A 14,103-nucleotide genomic window follows, 5' to 3' on the forward strand; every position below is an offset into this window, starting at 1 on the left:
GTTTAGAAGTGACTGAATTTCGGGGGAATTTCAGTAGAGGGCAAGGGTTTCTTAGTTAAGCTGTTGAAGTGATTAGGACTCCAATTAGCTATATACAGGCAGTCCCCGGGTTACGTACAAGATAGGGACTGTAGGTTTGTTCTTAAGTTGAATCTGTATGTAAGTCGGAACTGGCGTCCAGATTCAGCCGCTGCTGAAACTGACCGCCAGTTCTGACTTACATACAGAATCAACTTAAGAACCCCAAGCGTCCCCAAGTCAGCTGCTGCTGAAACTGATCAGCAGCTGATTCCAGGAAGCCTGGGGCAGAGCAACTCTGCCTCAGGCTTCTGTAGTCAGCGCTGGTCAGTTTCAGCAGAAGCTGACTTGGGGACGCCTGGGGCAGAGCAGCTGGGGTGCTGCTGGGTTGCTCCAGTAGCGCCGCTCCTCGGCACTACTGGAGCAACCCAGCAGCACCCCATCTGCTCTGCCCCAGGTGTCCTGATTCAGCCGCTGCTGAAACTGACCAGCAGCGGCTGAATCAGGACCAGAGCAGCTGGGGTGCTGCTGGGTTGCACCAGTAGCGCCCAGAGCGGCGCTGCGGACCAACCGGCAGCACCCCAGCTGCTCTGCCACAGGCGTCCGGAGAAAAGCCTAGTCTGCTGGGGAGGGGGGAGGGGCGACTAGCTGCGCCCCCCCCACCCCAGCAGACCAGGAAGACTCGGGCGGTGGACCGAGATGCACCGCGGTCCCGCCACCTGGGTCCTCCGCGGCTTTGCTCCCCGTCTCCCTGGTCTGCTGGACACCAGCAGACCAGGGAGACGGGGAGCGCCTCTGAGGACGCCGGCAGCGGAGCAGCCCAGGCGCGCCTGGGGTGCCCCGCTGCCCGAGCCCCCCCCCTCAGCTTTGCAAAGCGCGGGGAAGCCGGCGGCGGGGCAGTCCAGGCGCGCCTGGGGTGCCTCGCTGCCCGAGCCCCCCCCCCGCTGCCCGAGCCCCCCCCCCCACCCGCGCGGCTTTGCAAAGCCGCGGGGGGGGGGGGGCTCGGGCAGCGAGGCACCCCAGGCGCGCCTGGACTGCCCCGCCGCCGGCTTCCCCGCGGCTTTGCAAAGCCGCGCGGGTGGGGGGGGGGCTCGGGCAGCGGGGCTGCCCCGCTGCCCGAGCCCCTCCGTGGCTTTGCTCTGCGTCTTCCTGGTCTGCAGACCAGGGAGACGCAGAGCAAAGCCCCAGAGTACACGGGCGGCAGGACCGCGAGGTCCTGCAGTCCGTGTACTCTGGGGCAGCCCCGTTCGTAACTGCGGATCCGACATAAGTCGGATCCGCGTAAGTCGGGGACTGCCTGTAAATATAAGTTGTTAGAACTTTGGCATAACTATGGAAAACAGGATTCAAGTGCAAAACTTCTAGAGTGCTTAGAATTTTTGTGCTCTGTATGTTGGACTGATGTGTATCGAAAAATGTGTTGGGTTCAGAAATCCTTTCATTTGGTGTTGCCACCAGAGCTAGGGCTAGGGGTACTACATTAACAAGTCAAGAAGGACCAAAAGGCTTTTATCTGTAGCTATGCATTTGCCCTCTCAACTAAGCAGTGTTTTAAGGGCTGTAACACATGCGGCTTTTCAGTATTGCTGGTTAGGTCTGATGTATATTCATGGAAGAAAATAGTCATCCTTGTTGCTGAGGAGATGGGAGTCTTGTGGAAAAGGTAAAACAGCCCGAGAGGAAAAGCCTGCCCGTGCTGCTTTCTGAAACGGAGCAAAGCAAGGTGGTCTGGCAGGTGTGACTAAAGCAGAGCTTACTTGAGCAACCTGGTCCAGAATCTATCACCTACTCTGAACCTTGTGTGTGTGTGTGTGTGTGTGTGTGTGTGTGGTGAAATCTATGCTAAGGACCCACCTCTTCTCACTGCTTAGTGTGGTTAATTGGTGATAGATGTTTGACTTGTATGTGTGTGCTCTGTACCACCCCAGCCCTGCGCACATCGCTTGCACAGCAGACCTCAAGCGAAGCGCCCAGTGACCACAAGATCTGTTAAGGGACAAAGGCCCTCAGCCACCTTCATTGTTGACAAAATATAGTGTTGGTATCCTGCAGACTCTATTTGATGACTAATACATGTGTGCCTGTAACAATGGACCAACTCAGTGAATGGTGGGACTTGCCATTCCTACCTAGACTAGACAAAGATACTCCCTCTGAGGTACATCTTCATGCCCTGATACAGACAGATCGGTACTGACCCTTTAATATAGCTAGTTTCTGCCCCAATGTTGCTTGTTATCACCCAGCTCCTTGTATATGCTGGTTCAATCAAAACTTCTTCATTATATAGTGTCATCCTGACTTTGCCTTTCAAGAGGAGTTGGTATGTTCCTGTTATTCTTGAGGAATATTTTTGTACCGTCCTTGATATCAGGAAGTGTTTGCGTGAGTACTCTGTGAGCACTTCTTAGGAATGGGTATTCCTACAGTATCGGCCCTGTTCTTGCTAGATTATTTGAGCAGTTCCTGCCTTGTGCCAAGAATCTGATAGAAGGGCTTGATTCTCAGGCTCTCTTATTACTATACTTGTTCCATTATTTGCTCCACATACAAGCTTACAAGGTATGCTGAAATGTTGCAGATAGAAAGATGAGTATTATACTTTTCCTCTGGTCTTGAGACCTCTTCACTTGTACATGACTTTCCCAAAATAGTGGGTTAGTGGATTCCCTTAACCCAGGAATACTCAACTTTGGAAGCCTCTGGGGCCACAGTGATACTCACAACACATGCCAAAGGCTGCAACTTAAGTGTGGGTGCATATACATGCAAAAATATGTAAATACTGTGGAAAAAAGCTAACAGGAATGAATACAAAGATTAAGCCCAGTTGTGGCCAGTGTAAGCCAGTCAGCACTTCCCACGATGTCCCAGCGCTCCTGGCACCTCCTCCCTGAGGGCTAGAAATGCTGACACTCTGTACCAGTCTGTTCCAGCCAGCCCGTCCGCTTGCGTCTTTCAATCCTCACCCCGCCTGGGAGACGCCTTGCCGTTGTGGAGCATGTTCCCAGTGGAGGCCACGTTCAAAGGATGCCACCTGCAGGCCACGTGTTGAGCCCCATGTAAACCCAGACTGCAATGTGGGCCGTGTGTTGAGTAGCCCTGCGTTAACCTATACTATAATGCATGGCATTTGGACTGGCTTACTTTTGTGTAAGTGTTCGAAATCTACCTACTGTTTGTACTAGCAGTCTGTAAAGTTGTTGTTACTTGCTTTATTTCAAGACAGATTGAGTGCGTCAGCCGCTTCAGGTATGTTTTTCATTGGCCACTTCTTTCTTTTGATACATTTTGTACATGTCCTTATTAGGCCAGCTCTTCACATGCTCTAGGCCAGTGGTCCCCAACCTTTACAGGCTACTGGGCGCCTGCTGGGCGCCAGGGGGCGTGGCCGTTCACCTGCCGGGCGCCAGGGGGCGGGCAGCCCCCCCCATAGCTGCGTGCTCGGGGGCAGGGCCCCCCTCCGCAAGCGCCGCGCTCCCGGGGCTGGCCCCCCCTGCAAGTGCCGCACACCGGGGGCCGGCACCCCTCTTCCCCCAAGTGCCACGTGCCTGAGCCTGTGCTCCCCCCCAAGCGCCGCCTGCTCAGGGCCGGTGCCCTCCTCCCCCCAGGCACCGCGCGCCCGGGGCCGGCGCCCCCCCCCCCCCGCCCTCCAAGCACCGCGCGCCCGGGGCACGAGCGGCCAATTCGCGGCGCTCCCGGGGCCGGCGCTTACCATGTGCCCGGGCCGGCTCCGGCACAGCGCATGCACCACGTGCCCAGGGCCAGGCCAGCCCTGAGCACTTGGCGGGTGCACAAAAATGGCCCCGCGGGCACCGTGTTGGGGACCACTGCTCTAGGCCAGGGGCTGCTCTAGCTGCCCCTGCCAGCCCTGCTCCCGAGGAGGCAGCTTCACTGCAGTATAAAGCTTATTTAAGCTTTACGCCGCAGAGCCTGCAGCACGTGTAACCATTACCATTTTTAGTGGTTAGCTACATATTTAACAGCATTTTTACATCAGTAGTAGGTACCCACTAGGGATGTCAATGTGTAAACTATTACATGATTAACTGGTAAGTCTGATTCTCACTTAATCTTGTTGACTACATTCATTCTCACTCCTCTCTGCATCAGAGGCAGCAGGGGGGAAAGAGTGGGATCCAGTGCCCATGAGGAGCTGGCTTAAAAACTGGCTTAAACCACTCCCTCCCCCTAAACCTGCGCAGGTGAGGGGGAGTAGGTGGCAGCCAGTATGTGTGGGGAGCAGGCTTCCAAGCAGGCTCCCTGAATGTGCAGACTCCACTGACAACCCTTCCTTCCCCCCTGCTGTCTCCTACAGAGGCAAGAGCTGGTGCTGGGGAGAGCTGGCTTAAAAGCCGGTTTCCCCCAGTACCAGCTCCATGGCGCTGCCTGTCCCCACCTCATGCTGCTGCTTCTGATAGGGTGGCAGGTGGAGCCAGTGTGTGTGAGAAGCTGGTTTTTTAACTGTCTCCCCTCACGGACTGGCTCCTGCTCGTCACCCGGCGTTGATGCCTCTGTCTCACTGTCTGCCGGTCCTGCCCCTGGGAACATCAAATAGTCATGTAACGGCTAAAATTTCATGCAGTTACATGACTATTCAATTACACGCTAGATAACATCCCTAGTACCCGCTTAAGTGACCTATTAAGCAGCTATTTCTAAAGGAGACGGTCTGTTAAACAGTCAAGCTAGAAAAAGGGACTATTTCCCACAGTTGCTAGTAACCTGTTGCTTCTGTTCTTTGTTCTTCCCTTTTGACACCATTATTGTGTATAGTTGATTGCTTACTGTGCCACCATTGAGTTCTTAAAATAGACTGTGAAACTGTGTGTGGTCGCTGTGGCTATATTGCCATCGATTCCCAAGGGCAGGAGCATTACATACTGTCATAGGATAGGGTCTACCCAAACATTTTAATATTAGTAGCCTCTCCATGCTTCTAATTCTTGAGATTTGTGTGTTCTTTTCATTTAGTCTTGGATACTGAAGCAAACTCCTTTGCTGTAGCTTAGAGTCAGTATTTAAAACTCCTTCCTTTCCACTAATTTCCCACCCTTCCCACAAATTGAGACATTTTGGGGTCGGCTACTGATATAAGAGAGCAAGCCACTATCGGTGACTGCATAGACAGGACTGAGAGCATTATCCATATGGTTCAGAGCCTCAGTGAAGTAACGGGTTCCTGAAAACCTGACGGTACGGATCTTAGCACTGCAATCAGGGAAGTGTGGTATTTTGGGTTCATCCTTTTCTATGGCTTTGGTGTCTGCTGTCTGAACATGATTAGTGGTACAAAATGATGGTTAATTCCTGTTGCTCCTTTGAGTAGGAGAGAAACTCGTTGTGCATCTTATTTTCTTGGTGGTTTCTTGGTATTTTTCTTTACTTATTATCCTGGTTCCATGTTTCTCTCCCTTTACAGTGGTGATTAGCTGAGTGCCCACCACTAGGTTTTTTGTTTTTCCTGGTGGTTCACATTCATACAGGACATGGTGCACATGGATTTATTCTGCACGTGCATGGAAAAAATCTGCACATGGTTGGAAAAGATTAGAGGGATCATTGGTCCACAACCATCCACCTCTGCTGATGATAAAGCAGTTCTATACAGCTTCAGAGAGCTCTCTACCAGGATAATCTGTACTGGTGCAAGGGAGACAGAAGGTGGAGCCATCCTTCTGCAGCTGCGTATCACTTAATCTGAGGTGGTGAAAATATAACTTTCCTGATAAGCAATGAGGATGCCAGGTTCCCTGCCCAAAATGCCCTATGAGAATCAGATTAGGTCTCTGGTAGTGTATGTTTTAAATTTGTCAACAAGCCTCTGCTTTCTCAGTCCTATTGACATTCTGACAAGAAACATGTAGTAGTTTTGCAGACAAGGCAGCTAGTTGTGCGACTCATGCTTTCTGCCATCCCAAGATGTCGCTGGGGCTCGTGGGAGTGGAAAGGTGATTGATGTAATGAGTTAGGCGGCATGCTTCCCTGCTGATATGTAGGCTTCAGCATTTTTTGCACAACTTCCTTTTGGCAATGTTGTTGTTACCCTTGAACTTTCCCCTGGGCTACTGCTGGTTGCCAAGGGGAACAGAACAGATGAACTGTAGTTAGCAAAGAGAGAGCCTGGGCCAGCTCTGTATTTGCTAGCCGTAATTTAGCTGCACTTTTGAGGTTGTGGAGTTATGTATGGCAGAAGGAAGTAACTATCCATTTCCCCACCATAAAGAAATTGGAACAGACGATGCACTGCAAGTATGGTGGCTGTAGATAAGGGCAGTGTGTGACCAACGCTGCTGGTGGTTAAAGCAGGGAGGAACTATCTTGGTACAATGAAGCTGAATATCTTAAATAAGGAGAGCCTTTCCTAAATCTTCAGAAGTTCAGAGCCTTCTAAGTTAGTGTTGAGCACACTTCTGAAGGCGTAGGATTTGGTCTCTGAGCAGTCTTTCACCAAAAGATCCCTTATTCAGCAGAGCCTGGTAGAGAACATTCTATCTTGGACATATGGTTTAATTCCTTTGATTGCATCATAGGGACAAGGTCGAGCATCTGGCAGGCAAGGTGAGCAGCAGAGATCCTTGGGCGGTTAAGCTGCTCTTGAATACTGATGCAATTAATTTCTTTAAATGTATCTTTCTCTTTGCAGAGCTCAGACAGGAAACTGATTCAAATGATGAGCCAGGAGTATTGACTTAACTGATGGTACCAGTTCAAGTATGCAAGAAGAGCTTAAGCATTTGTCAGCTTTAGAGTTCTATACAGCCGGTCCCCAACTTATGAACGGGTTACGTTCTGAACAGCTGGTCGTAACTCGATTTGTTCTGAAGTCAGAAATACCCTTACACGAAGCATTCTGAACGTAACCAAGCACCAACAAAACAGCAATCAACGAAGAAAAATAGAAACACATGAAAAAAGACACTACTGCAGCGACAACAAACTGTAATTGACAAACATGAACTACAAAACAGTGTACTAATTTAAATACAATAATGTGAATTGAATGAATTGGATGAGGAATAGGAGGAGGGAGGCGACAATACTACAGTAACAATGTCGTCAACAGATTCATCTTCTACTTTACCAGTGCCTCTGCTTGTAGAAGGCATTGGTTCAGTGTGGGAGGCAGCAGTGCTGGGGGCTTTCTTCAAAAGAATATCCATTTTTGGACTGGACAGTTTGTTTTTTCTTTTCATTATAAATTTCCTTATAGCAAGCCAGGATGTCCTCAATTGAATGATCCACTTTTGAGCATCTCACAACATTAAGGGTCCATTTTTTTTCAAACATTTGCATTCCTTCATTTATTTTGCTAAAGGCTGCAGCCATTTCGTTCATCACAAACTTTTTGGGGTGGCTGCTTCTTCTTGGGCTTTTTGTGTGTCTTCCTCTGCTACCCTCTCGGTCTCCAGCTGCATTAAATCTTCATTGCTCAGCTCCTCCTGAACATCCTCAACCAGTTGGTGTATGTCTTCATTATCCATTTCCAGATCCTCCTCTTTCGCCAGCTGTACAATGTCATGGGAAATGTCTTCTAGTGCCTTTTCTTTTTCAAAGCCTTTGAAACTGTTCACAAATCTTCTTAGGATTTTCTTCCGTATGCCATTCTTACATTGTGGAGTGACTTCCTCCCACCCAGCAGCAATGTTCCTTATGCAATGCAGAATGTTGTAGTCCTTCCAAAATTCATGTAATGTTTTGCTTTTCACATTCTGTGACAGATAGTGCCTTTGCAAATGTGTTGCAAAGATAATATGCTTTGAAAGCAGCTGTGGCCCCCTGGTCCATGGGTTGGAGAATAGATATGGTGTTGGGAGGCAGAAACACCACTTTCACGTTGGAATGTAAGTCATTTAGGTATTGAGGGTGACCTGGAGCATTATCTACAATAAGCAAAATTTGGAAAGATATTTTCCTGGAGAAAGGAATTCGCCTTGACTTCAGGGATAACACAGTTCATGAACCAATCTTCAAAAAATGCAAGCGTCATCCATGCTTTCTTATTAGCACGATAATGAACTGGTAAAGTAGTCTTGCTGATATTCTTGAAGGCTCTAGGGTTTTCAGAGTGATAAATCAAGAGGGGTTTCAATTTATACCCAGAAACATTGCCTCCTAACAAGTCTGTTAGACGGTCTTTGAAAGCCTTGGAACCAGGAATAGTTTTTACTTCCTTATGTACATAGGTATGTTCGGGCATTTTCTTCCAAAAGATCTGTCTCATTGACATTAAAGATCTGTTCTGGCAAATAATTCCCCTCTTTTATCAGCTTATCCAATTCTTCTATGAAAGTTTCTGCTGCTTTTGAATCAGCACTGGCTGCCTCCCCACTTAATTTCACATTGTGAAAGTTTGCACGAGTCTTGAAACGGTTGAACCAACCGTGTGACTGGCAATGAAAATTTGGTTGCAGTCATTCCCTTCCTTTTTCTTTGTCTTCAAAAAGACTACGAGCCTTAGCTTGTAACATCATGAGGCTTAACGGCGTGCGTTTTTCAGTTTGATCTTCCATTTAAAGCACTAAGAGTTTTTCCATTTCCAGGATGGGACTTGCTCTTTTCTTTGTTAGAATTTTTGATTTCAGAGGTGCAGATCGTCTCACTGCTTCACGAATATGATCGCTATCCTTTATAATGGTGCTTACGGTGGATTTTGATATCCCTAAATTACGCGACATGAACGACATTGTTTTACCCCCTTTGTATTGTCTCTCTCTCTTGCTATTTTCTGTTCCAAAACAATAGCTTTTCTCTTCCTTTTCTCACCACCCTTATCACTAGCCCTTTTCCTGTTACTTGCCAGGATGGCCACAAGCAAACACCGAAATACTGTAAGGGCAAGATACGTATATGAAGAAATGAAACGTAAACACGCTGCCGAACCGCAGACACGCAAACACAAAGTGCTACTGCGAGGTTGGTTAAGTGTGGATGGTCATATGTCGAGGTGTTTGTAAGTCGGGGACTGGCTATATATGAACTTTTTTTTAATGTAGTGCCCATAGAAGAATTTCAGTACTTCCTCTTAACAGGCATTCCTCCAAAATGACTCTATTCAGATGCTAAGGAGATATGGGGGAGTTCGTTGGGATGCTAATAGTGTCTCACATCTGAGGATCCCTAAGCACTTGTAGGATTGCCAGATGGTTTAACTAAAAATACTGAACTTCTCCCTCCCCCCCCCAAAAAAAATACCAGGGGAAAAATTCTGTTGCGGGGGGGGGGGGGGGGGGAAGAGACCCAAGTTGTTGACCAAAAAAAGGACCCTGAGAGTTGTTAAGCTTAAAAAAACCAGCTTGGCCCCTTTAAGAAATGCTTTTGAGGCTTTTTGGCTCTAACAGGCTGCTGATGGCCATCCACCATCTTGTCTTCCTGCTCTGGGCCAGACAAATCCCCCACGGACCCAGGTAGGCACCTGGTATTTTTGCCTCTTGGCCAGGAAGAAATCGGAAAATACCAGACATTTTAGGTGTCTGGTATTTTATGAATTTTTTTACCAGACAGTATCAGAGGGGTACCCGTGTTAGTCTGAATCTGCAAAAGCGACGAGGAGTCCTGTCGAAGTGGGTCTTTGCCCACGAAAGCTTATGCTCTTGCACTTCAGTTAGTCTATAAGGTGCCACAGGACTCCTCGTCGCTTTTACCAGACAGGAAGCGAAAATACCGGACTGTCTGGGTCAATACTGGACACCTGGCAACGCTAAGCACTTGGCAAATATCGGTCAAACACCAACAAGCAACTCAATTTTAAAACTACCAGCTTCCCTTTTTTTCACTACCCCTGACCTGCCAGCTTGCTGCTTTGTGGGGAAATTGGCAGCGTGTGCTGCTCAGAGAAACCAAATTCCTGTGGAAATGCTTAATAGGGTGTTTGGCTCCTCAGAGTTTCCTGTGCAATTGCAGGGGCCAGGCTCCTGTAGGCTGCACACGCTGGTACAACATCAGTTGCTGAGTGCTAACCATTTGGCCTTATCTTCCCTGAGATTTAAAGCTATTGCACTTGCCTGGAGAAGATCTGTTTAGGCACAGGCCTTTGTGTACTTCCATCCCTCTGCAAATTAATCAGTGTAGAGCGCATAAAGTGTGTGACCTCTGCTGCTGTGTTGTACCTAATCAGCTGGAAATGCTCCAGTAGTGTGAGCGGGTTGCTGAGCAAGTGAGTGTAATGGTTTTAGGAATAAAAAGCTACATGTGCACTCAGTGCATGCAGGCCTGATGTTTTCTTATGGCTTTTTATTTTGTCTTCTGTTTAGAGTTGTTCTTTGTAGTGTAATGTGCACAAATAACCCCATTCTTTACTTTCTCTTGTGTTACTTAATGCTCTGGGTAAAAGAGCTGACTCCTTCCCTCTCCCCCACATCTTAAATTGAGTGAGATGCATTTCTATTGCCAGGGGCCTGGATAAAAGTAAGGCTACCCTTTCCATAATGGGGACTTACCTTGTGGCTGGCCATTTTAGAAGAAAAAAAGCCTATTTGTTTTGCTCATTTGTAGCAGAAACCTGCAGTCACGGTGGTGAAACATGTGATTGTCTGATTTCTCAAACCTATGGCCCAGAATGCCTAAACCATAGCAGCCATGTCTGAAATTCAGAGTAAGGGCAGAAGACAGAAGAACAATAAGGCTGTGTCTAGACTACATGCCTCTGTCATCAGAGGCATGTAGATTAGACACATAGGCAAAGGTAAATGAAGCCGCAATTTAAATGATCGCGGCTTCATTTACATTTACATGGCTGCCGCACTGAGCCGACAAACAGCTGATCAGCTGTTTGTCCGCTCAGCGCGCTAGTCTGGACGCTCCCCTGCCGACATTAAAGCCCTTTGTCGGCAGCCCCGTTATTCCTCATAGGACGAGGTTTACCGGGGCTGCCGATAAAGGGCTTGGATGTCGGCAGGGGAGCGTCCAGACTAGCGCGCTGAGCGGACAAACAGCTGATCAGCTGTTTGTCGGCTCAGCGCGGCAGCCATGTAAATGTAAATGAAGCCACGATCATTTAAATGGCCGCTTCATTTACCTTTACCAAAACAACAAATCTACATGGCTCAGTCAACGGAGCCATGTAGTTTAGACGTACCCTAAATGTTATAGTGGATAACTCATACACTCATAGACTTTAAGGTCAGAAGGGACCATTATGATCATCTAGTCTGACCCCCCCTGCACAGTGCAGGCCACAGAATCTCACTCACCCCTCCTAGAATAATCCTCTCACCTATATCTCAGATATTGAAGCCTTCAAATATTTTGAAGACCCCAAGATGCAGAGAATCCTCCAGCTGTGATCTGTACCCCATGCTACAGAGGAAGGCGAAAAACCTCCAGGGCCTCTGCCAGTCTACCCTGGAGGAAAATTCCTTCCTGACCCCAAATATGGCGATCAGCTAAACCCTGAGCATGTGGGCAAGACTCACCAGCCAGACACCCAGAAAGTTCTCTATAGTAACTCCTATCATCCCTCCATTGACCTATTTCCCACTGATAATGAATGGTCAATTAGTTACCAAGATCATGTTATCTCATCAAACCATCCCCTTCATAAACCCATCTAGTTTAATCTTGAAACCAGATAGATCTTTGCCCCCACTACTTCCCTTGAAAGGCCGTTCCAGAACCTCACTCCTCTAATGGTTAGAAACCTTCGTCTAATCTCAAGTCTAAACTTCCTACTAGCCAGCTTATATCCATTTGTTCTTGTGTCCACATTGGTATTAAACTTAAATAATTCCTCTCCCTCCCTGGTATTTATCCCTCTAATATATTTAAAGAGAGCAATCGTGTCCCCCCTCAGCCTTCTTTTGGTTAAAGTAAACAAGCCAAGCTCCTTGATTCTCCTTTCATAAGACAGGTTTTCCATTCCTCGGATCATCCTAGTGGCCCTTCTTTGTACCTGTTCCAGTTTGAATTCATCCTTCTTAAACATGGGAGACCAGAACTGCACACAATATTCCAAATGGGGTCTCACCAATGCCTTGGATAATGGCACTAACACCTCCTTATCCCTACTGGGAATACCTCGCCTAATACATCCCAAGATCGTATTAGCCTTTTTCACGGCCATGTCACAATGGTGGCTCATAGTCATTCTGTAATCAACCAGGACTCTGAGACCCTTCTCCTCCTCCATTACTTCCAACTGATGTGTCCCCAACTTATAACTAAAATTCTTGTCAGTTGTTATTAATCCCTAAATGCATAACCTTACACTTCTCACTATTAAATTTCATCCTATTGCTATCACTCCAATTTACAAAATCATCCAGATCTTCCTGTATGATATCCCGATCCTTTTCTGAATTGGCAATAGCTCCTAACTTTGTGTCATCTGCAAATTTTATTAGGACACTTCCACTTTTGGTGCCAAGATCAGCAATAAAAAGATTAAATAAAATTGGCCCCAAAACTGATCCCTGAGGAACTCCGCTATTAACCTTCCTCCAACCTGACAGTTCACCTTTCAGTATGACCCGCTGTAGTCTCCCCTTTAACCAGTTGCTTATCCACCTCTCAACTTTCATATTAATCCCTATCTTTTCCAATTTAACCAATAATTCCCCATGGCAAGCTCCTTTTTGGTCTTGGAGATTTTGTTAGTTGATGCCATGGTTGGAGACAGTTTTTGCTGTCCTAGCCTGTTGTGCAGGTAGGCTGTTGAACAGCTGTAGTACTCCAATCCAGAGGTGGCTGAGTTTCAGTAGTGGATGAAGTGATTCAGGTATGCTTTAATCTCCTTGGTGTTGTAAACCAAGAGGCCAATATTGTTCAGCTACTGCAAGACTGTGGTATTGCTGCATTTGTTGAAATGTTGGCATTTGTACAGCATCTTAGTGACCCTCTTTGGATAGCTGTTAGTGTTGGATACCCAGGCAGAGGTGCTGGAACTGGGGGTACTGCACCCCTTTGCTTGAAGTGGTTTCCATCATACACAGGGTTGCTAGTTTGGTTCAATGGCTCTCAGAACCACCATTATCCAAATGGTTCCAGTTCCCCTGTACCCAGGTAGTTACAATCTGTGTAGATCAGTCATTTTTCTTGGCCCAGAGTTGTGCTCTGTAAGGGAATATGCAAATAGAGATGGGAAGGTCTTTGGGACAGGGACTGTCTTGCTATGTCTTTGCACAGTGACCAGCCCCGTAGGGCCAGTTTGTCACTAATACAAATACAGGCAGTCCCCGGGTTACGTACAAGATAGGGACTGTAGGTTTGTTCTTAAGTTGAATCTGTATGTAAGTCGGAACTGGCGTCCAGATTCAGCCGCTGCTGAAACTGACCGCCAGTTCTGACTTACATACAGATTCAACTTAAGAACCCCAAGCTTCCCCAAGTCAGCTGCTGCTGAAACTGATCAGCGCTGATTCCAGGAAGCCTGGGGCAGAGCAACTCTGCCTCGGGCTTCCTGTAGTTAGCGCTGGTCAGTTTCAGCAGCGGCTGACTTGGGGACGCCTGGGGCAGAGCAGCTGGGGTGCTGCTGGGTTGCTCCAGTAGCACTGCTCCTTGGCGCTACTGGACCAACCCAGCAGCACCCCAGCTGCTCTGCCCCAGGCGTCCTGATTCAGCCACTGCTGAAACTGACCAGCAGCGGCTGAATCAGGACCTGGGGCAGAGCAGCTGGGGTGCTGCCGGGTTGGTCCAGTAGTGCCCAGAGCGGGTGCTGCAGGACCAATCCGCAGCGCCCCAGCTGCTCTGCTCCAGGGTCCAAAACAAAAGCCTGGTCTGCTGGGGGGGGGGGGGCATACTATCCGCGCCCCCCCCCCCCAGCAGACCAGGGACACGGGGAGCAGAGCAGCAGCGGGGTGCCGCGCCTCTGAGGCTTTGCTCTGGCAAAGTCTCAGAGGTGCGGGACCCCCCCCCCTGCGGCTGCGGCTTCAGTCCCGGTGCCTGTGGTCTGCTGGGGACCGTCCCCAGCAGACCACAGGCACCGGGACTCAAGCGGCAGCCGCAGGGGGGGGGGGTCCCGCACCTCTGAGACTTTGCCAGAGCAAAAGTGGCACAAAAAATCTCCCATGTAATCAAGACCTAAATGCAGCGTTGGTTTTGCAGTTTGTGGGCCCTTACGTTTTCAGGATAGAGCCATGCAAATAAATT

General features: G+C 48.4%; 1 protein-coding gene across 17 annotated transcripts in view; it reads left to right on the plus strand.

The window, feature by feature from the left end:
- ANKS1A (ankyrin repeat and sterile alpha motif domain containing 1A) overlaps positions 1 to 14,103 on the plus strand; it is a 188,300-nt gene that overhangs the window by 37,286 nt on the left and 136,911 nt on the right. The gene's annotated exons all lie outside the window — the stretch shown is intronic.

The sequence above is a fragment of the Pelodiscus sinensis genome, chromosome 27, assembly GCF_049634645.1.
Source record: "Pelodiscus sinensis isolate JC-2024 chromosome 27, ASM4963464v1, whole genome shotgun sequence".
Lineage (NCBI taxonomy): Eukaryota > Metazoa > Chordata > Testudines > Trionychidae > Pelodiscus > Pelodiscus sinensis.